Below are 8,261 nucleotides of genomic sequence, written 5' to 3' on the forward strand. Positions count from 1 at the left end.
CTTATTTTATCCTTTTAATTTTTCTAGATAATTCTTTTTATAAACAAAATTTAAGTTGAGTAGATAATTCTGTATTTAATAATTATTTCATTGAGAATAATAAAGCCACTTGTGTTTCCAGCCCAGCCCACTTTTTCTCACGTTTTCAATTCGTACCTCAAGAACGTACTCCAGGGATCTCAATTCTCAAATGACTTGAGGATGATTTTATTTAGGAGAAGTTTTATTTAACACATTTATTATTACATTTTATTTGAATGATTAAAATTTACATAAGATAAAATATTTGAGTTTCATATAAACTTGACGAAATCTATATTTATTTTGATTCATAAAAAAATATATATTAAAAAATACGTATTAAAAAGTGTGTTGTTAATATTATTATTTATTTATCTTAAAATAATAAAGCAACTATTGTTTCTAACCTAAAATGATACGAACAATGAGGGATCTCAATTCTCAAATGATTTGCGAGAAAAAAACATGATATAAATTTGACCAATTTTATAGGCACTTTGGAATACAAATACTATGGGGTGTTTGTTTCAATTCTAGATATCACGTTCTCGACAACACACAGATTCATGTTTGTTACAAGGCTGAGAAAAATTATTTCAAAGGTAGAAAGGTTTCTAGGATAGAAATTTCTTATAACTTCCATAATTTACATGGAATTATTTCCAAGTGCAAAGTTGGAATGTACATTAGTTTCCATGAAACTTTATAAATTTTTTTAAAGATCTTATAACTACCAATTTTTTAAGAATGTTAACTTGTGTGTCAATCAATTTTTCTTTTTAAATACTCAAGAATAAAATATACATCTTTATATTCTCGGTTAAGATATTTCCAAGAATATGTTTTTAGTGTGCGAAACAAACGCTCTTGAAATGTTATGAACATATTAGCTCCATTGGTATTACCAAATTATGAAAAGTGTTTATTGAATCATTTATTGAATTGAATCAGGAGATACAATAAGAGAGTTATGTAGGAGATAATATCAACTTATTAATCAAAATTAAATAAATAAACTAAACAACACATAAACGCGTGAAAAGTCAAATTCACACTTTATGATATTTTCATGAAGATGAAGACATTTTCATATAGGTAGAGAATGATTGTTAACATTCTCAAAAAAAATAATGATTGTCCAAATTGAAGAGAATGTTTTTCCAAATTGCAGATAACGTTCATGTAACTTATTCTAATACCTTGAGACAACTACCCACGGGTTATATGTGTTCTTTACTACATCAAGAAACCTTCTAAGTATATAATAGAAGCTTCTTCAAGCTTTAATCTCCAAGAAACTGCAATCAATCATATTTCACTTTCTTTAGTACAAAGTTATCAAAGTTTTGTTCAATTATCAAGAATCGCATTAATGATCTTTCCATATATTTTAGTATCAAACATTTAAGTGTGTTCTTAGTTTGACCTATATCAATAATGTTGTAATTAGATCCAAACAAACATCATTATCATTTTGTTATAAACAACATAAAGTGTGTTTTGTTGAGAGAAACTTGAGAGATTTGTGTAAGCACGTTGAGGCTAAGAAAATAAAAATATATGGTAAAGTGTGTCTAAAGGAAGAAGATTAAGTTGAGAGGTTGCTCAACTTACTAGTAAAATTTTCACATATTGTGATGAATGGATTAGTCCACGTTGAATGAACCATGATATTTCTTACTAGATTTTCTTATTCATATGTCTTTAATCCTTCATTATTACACTAATCACATTACTATCGCCTTGAGATTGAATTTGTTCTTGAACCTTCCCAAGCACGAGTATGTTCATTATACTAATCTAAAATTTTCAAGTAATATCTTGAGAAAGATTTTTAAAAGTGTAGATTCAAAAAGAGATCACAATTCAAATTTCCTTTCTTATGACAATTATATTCACTTCATATACCCTATCTTATTCACAAGATAATTCAAAATCTCTTTCTTTTGAATACGATTTTGGATTATTAGAGAAATTCTTGAGTATTGTTGGTTGAAATTTTTAGAAAGAAAATTGATTCAAGTTTTTGGGTGTTCTTCGAAAAGGATAGATTTGTGTTTCCATAATGGAAAAATGGAAAGACCACATAAATTATCCTCTAATAGGTAGAGCTGTCAAAAAAGCCCCAAACTCTAAGATCCCTTAATTTTTTATTAAGCCTCTATTATTAGACCTCCTATTAAAATAATTTTTTTAAAGTTCCGGCCTATTATTTTATTATTTTTTGTGGGTTTAAGGGAGGGGACTTAGGGGCTCATAGACCCCCAATATTTTGTTAATTTTGAGAATTTTATTTTTGAAATTTATTTTTTTCGAAAATATATCGAAAAAATTAAAAAAACTTTTTTTTTCGCAGAAAAATTTTAAATTGAATTTTTTGAAAATTTCTCAAAAAAATCAATTATTTTTCTTGAGTTAAAAAAATTGTAAATAATTAGCCAAAAAATTTTTTAAAATAAAATCAAATATTGTTTTTTGAAAAAGTAGGCCTATAAGCCCACAAATTTTTAAGGACATTTTAGTGTTGAAAGCTTTCTTTTTAGGGGCCTTTTTAACTATGAATTTTTTGACCCCTCCAACATGTGAGTTTTGGCTATGGGTGGGAATAGGTTAGGTCAGGCTTTGAAAGGTCTAAGTCTGGCCTACGATTAAATTTTTCGGCATAAGTCTGACATACGACCTATCATTAAAACAAGAGTTAAAAGCCTTATTCACATTAAAACATTTAAATATTCTACTCATACCACATGATGCTCTCTACACAATATCAATGTATATATCTATATAGATTAAACAAAAAATAATTTTTCTAACAAAATAATTTAAAAAATATCTGAAACAAACATTCTTTAAACCCTAAAAAATAATTTTTGGTTTCAAATAATAGATTTTTTTTGAAACAAACGCACTTATTATTAACTCTCAAACAAATATGGAACGACTACTGAATGATTGACTAATTGAATGAGTACCGAATATAGAACAACTACCAAATACGGAACGGTTACGGAATATGGAATAACTACTGAGTGATTGTCTTATTGATAGAATTTAAAATAGAAAATATTATTATTAATATAATAATAAAAAATAATATTAATAAATAATAAAATATATATAGGCCGGCCTGTCAGGCATAATAGGTTTTTCTATAAGCTTGAGTCTGACCTATTTAAATAAATAGGCTTTAAAAATAGCATGAGTCTAACCTTTTTATTAAATAGGTTAGGGCATAAGTAGGTTAGGCCATATGCCCTGACGGATGGCCTAACCTATTCTTATCCCTAATTGTGGTCGTTAATTAGTTGGTTTGTCAAATTGACAGCTCTACTGATAGAAAAATAAGGGAATCAGATTTTCATCAAATGCCTCAATTGTTAATTTCAAAATGTTGTTTTCAAAAGGAGGATATTGTGAGCGTTTAAATCTACTAACTTTTATAGAAATGTGATAACCTTTAATTTTATGAAATGTTGTGCTTGTGATGAATTTCCAATTTATTGAATGTTTGAAATATTAAGGTTTAGATGAGTTTTTGAGTCTTGACAATCAATTAAGTGGGTCATTTTGTGAAAGTTTTTTTTACTGTAATTTGGCAATAAAAGAAAGCACTCTTTATTAAAAATTTAAGAGATATATTGAAGGATACAATAAGATTACTTTTATTCAAACTATAATGGAAAATCAAAATCAGATTCCACTTGGTGATTGCTAAGTGCTTGGAGGTTCATGAGTACAACTTTTCGAAGAATACTAAATAAGATATTTTTATAATGTGGTTGATATTGAATAAGAAAATCAACTAGCCTGCTTACTTTGCTCCTAAAACGCTTAATGTCAATAAGCAAATCAATTGTTTTCTCCCATTTTCTTGTCAAATAAGCTTGTTTCTAGAGCAATTTGATATCATTTTTTCAATGGACATGAGTCTTCTCTCCAATATAGAAAATTAAGATGGTATTTCGAATGAAATAATGCTACTCAAGAAAGAGCTCATGGGGATGTTGAAATGGGTGAACTCTTATTGTAGGTATTCTTTGTATTCCCGAAGTTGGTCTTGTCTGGTTTACTAGTTTTAAAGAATAGTTTATGCATCGTATGGAAGGATTTGAGAATTATATGGTTCAACAATTTGAGGATTTTTGCTTCGAGACTCAGATAAACCATGTAAATCTAAGGTACAAGAATTAGATATATTTGATTGACATCGAGGAGAGGAGAGTATTTATGCTCTTTTCTCTACCTCTTTCCATCGACCACCATAATGACCTTATCCCACTTTCACTCTTTAACATTTTGCATTTCTATTACTTCATTTTCTATTTCATGACATTTTTGAATTTGGGTTGTAATATTGAATTACCTTTATGCTCACTCTATAAGGCTTAATGTGTGGTTTGATGTGAAACTACCATGTTATTTTACCTATGGCTATATGTTGAATTCCATGATAATTTCCTTTCTATGGTGTATGGATTCTAATTCATTTTTGAGTAGTTATGATTATATGAGTGCAATATCTAGACTTTTGAATGTTTACCGCATGAGAACTATTCAATACTTCTAATTTGCCGTTGTTATTTTACTTTTAATAATGTCAAAGGGGGAGAAAGTATTGCAAAATTTGTAAAAGATTTTCAAGTTTTTATTTTTCAATAGTCATGCAAACAAACACTAAATACACTTACTTAGGAGGAGAATATAAGTGCATGTTTCCCTAAGATACACTCAATATTTTGATGCATGTCAATATTAGATACTAAATTAGATAATTTTGTGTGTCTTTGTTGATTCGCCAATTCTCAATATCCAATACATTTTTTGAATTAAAAAAAAAAAGTTTTGACAACTTGATTTTGTCATGCATAACTTTGGATGCATGTTAAAAACATGCTTGAAAGACATTAAATGAATTAAAAACCTTTTGAAGTGCTTTTGAACTTCATAAATCGACTCATGTGTACGTGAATCAAGTTAGAGACAGTTTAGGATGTTTCAAAATATAATTGATTCACCTAATGTATGAATTGACTTATAGAATTCCTTGAAATTTGATAAGTCGATTAAAGCTGCTTGAGTTTGTAATATTGGGTTCTTGACCACTTACGAATTGATAATGTATCAGGTGAATCGATTCATACAACATGCATTGTTATGTTTTTTCAGCTACAAATCAATTATTTTTGTTAAATTGCATTAGTTGACCCATGTCGCATGCAGTAATCAAACAAAATTAAATAGTTGGATAATTCCTCAACCAAGAATCAAATGTCGCCCATGTGAAACAACAATCAAATAAATGATCAGGAAATGACGCACACTTGGAACTAGAATCAAACACACGGCGAAAAGAACAACCAACGCAAAACAACACACTTAAAGATAACGTACGATCAGGGCCACGATTAGAACAGTCCATACATAGACCTTTTTGGATGAACTAATGCCTATAATGGCTTCTTTCGGCACCAGCAGTAGCTTGGTCTTCTCTAGCGGCACCAGCACTCCTCCTTAGGTCGACGACGGCTTGGCTGAGAAATAGAAAAACTCTAATAGTTTTTTTTAATTCATTTCTGCATAAAAATATGCAACATGGCGTCGAATAAATTTTTTTTGTCTTGTAAATCAATTATCAAACACAGCGGAGTACAAAAAGTTGTCATATACAACTATGTATTGTTGTATCTAGTACTTATTGTTTTGCGAATCAGCGGTCCCTGTAGGTTATATACCGATGGTATATCAAGTGTGAGGAAAAGTTTTACATTGGATTTAAATGTGAATATTGAGTATTATATAAGTAAGTTGGTCTGTATACTTTGTGTTTGGCATACAAAAGAAATTGAGAGGAAAGAAAGATAAAAGAAAATAAAGTTGAAGAAAAGAAAGATAATAGAAAGTGAGAAAATTATTTCACTGTACATTTGATATAAAAGAAATTGGAAGGAATAAATAATAAAACTTTTACTTTCCTTTGTTTTCTACTAATCCAAACCATGGAAGCATATTCTCCAAAAAGCTTTCTATTATCTTCTTTTTTATTCCATCATCTTTCTTGTGCACTAAATACACCCTATTGTCTTAAAGTTTTGAGTGAAGATATGATAAATTACAAATATTATACATTTTGATTCTTTCTAATAATGTCTAATATTGAAACTCAAGCGACTAAAATGTTTTATTTTTTTAAAATTAAGGGATCAAAATGTTTAATATTTATAACTTAATAGACTAAAACCAAATGAAAGTAATTTGATGGACCAAAGTGTCTAAAATTTATAACTTTAAGAGACCAAAATAAAACAAATAAAATTTAAGGGATTAAAATGAAACCTAAAAGTACCTTAGAAGATTTAAAATATAGTTTAGCCAATAATATATAATGCAATGATTCTTCTTACCCTTTATGTCCCTACATAGATATACACGATGGTTTTGATGAAATCCATACAAAACAAGGTTGCTTATTTTTGTAAAATTTTATAAACCACGTATAGGGGAGCTAAAACTATCCAAATAAAGTTTCAATAGTATCAAAATGTAACAAAAATAATGGCTTTTGCAGTGCAAGTGACATAGTAATATACAACTATTGTATTATTGCTACACAATTTTTTATGCATAATATATGGTGCAGAGTTCATTATTTGTTAGGTAAAAGTAGTTCCTCCATTTTATTTCTCCTCAATTTTGGTCCCTCAACAGAATTTTGATCCAAAATTTGATGAAGTTTCATTTATTCAAGTCACACCACATCATTTATAATCATAGATTTCAGGTACAATTGTTGCACCACGAGATCTTGAGGTATGGAGGAACTTAAATAAACACATAAAAATGAAACTTCATCAAGTTTTGGACTAAAATTGAGGAGAAATAAAATAAGGGGACTACTTTTGCGATTCAACTAAAATAAGGGGACCAAAACTGCAATTAAGCCTATTTTTACGAAAAAGAAAACTTTAAAAACAAAAATGTATATTTTTTAAAAAGAAAAACTAAAAAAAGAACAATAAAAACACTTTTGTAACTTGGCATATTGTTGTTTTTGAGTTTCGAAATCTGTTTTAAAAATCAATTTATGTCACCGAAGATATTACTGAGTTGAGTCGCAGACTAGGTCATTCTCTTTAAAATGTTTTGCAGCATTGTCCAAATTATGCAAGACAGACTATCAATAACGAAGTCCCCAAGATAAAACAGCTCAGATTCACTGTATCAGAATTCCATTGCACCGTAGAAAACCGTTCTAGAATTACACCATCTATATGGCTGTTAATGTGACACCCTAAACCCCAAAATAATATATATAATAATTTATATCATATTTCTATAAAATTCGCAGCGGATAAATAGAAATATGTTTCCAAGGAAATAAAAACTTTAATTTTTAATTTAGGATATCACGTTTCTCAAAAATCAAAAGGAACACTTTAACTTCTTTACTCCATAGTGCAATCTCAATAAGCTTGAATTAAGTATAATTACTTGATTTAATTCTAAAAACCTACTAGTACTTATATGATTTTCATACAAAAGTCGTTTCAAAATAAATAAGTAAAATACAAATTACAACCCTTATTTCCGGTATCACCTATCAGAGCGGGGTTCCTCCCAAACTTGAACTTCAAGACTTATTAACCTGTAACAACTGCGATTTCACAAACGCAGGGCCAAGCCAGTCAAACACAAACAACGAAGGAGGTGAGTTTCAAAATCATGTTAATAGTATAATATAAGTAAGAAGAACACGCAACAATCATAATAGACCGTATCATAATCACATTACTATATATCAAAATATTTAAGTAAATAGTATCATATTATAACATCAAATTCACTCAAATAAGATAATCATCTCATTATAATATGCATCAAATCATCTAAGAGTAATTATTATTACTTTTGAAACACATCAATAACCACAAAACAATCACAAGTAAATGCAATGCTATGCATGAGCTTAGACTCTACTTCACAATGTGGTACCATTCTAACTCTGAAGTACTTGGTTAGGAGGCTTGATACTATGCCACCATCCCGGTGGACGGACAATTCAAATTGGCCCTGTCCTCATAGATCCCCTCAACTCAACCCGAGACACATATACGTGACAGTCGAGGTAAACGTGTGTTGCGTGGTAGCTCCCGACATTTGGAGTGCTACCTCCAAGTCACCTAGGAATTCCCCACCCGAATACCTCCAAGGTCTAACAATCTTGCCTTAAGGCTCAACAGCAG

This window comes from Cicer arietinum, chromosome 1 (assembly GCF_000331145.2).
Source record: "Cicer arietinum cultivar CDC Frontier isolate Library 1 chromosome 1, Cicar.CDCFrontier_v2.0, whole genome shotgun sequence".
NCBI classification, from domain to species: Eukaryota; Viridiplantae; Streptophyta; class Magnoliopsida; order Fabales; family Fabaceae; genus Cicer; species Cicer arietinum.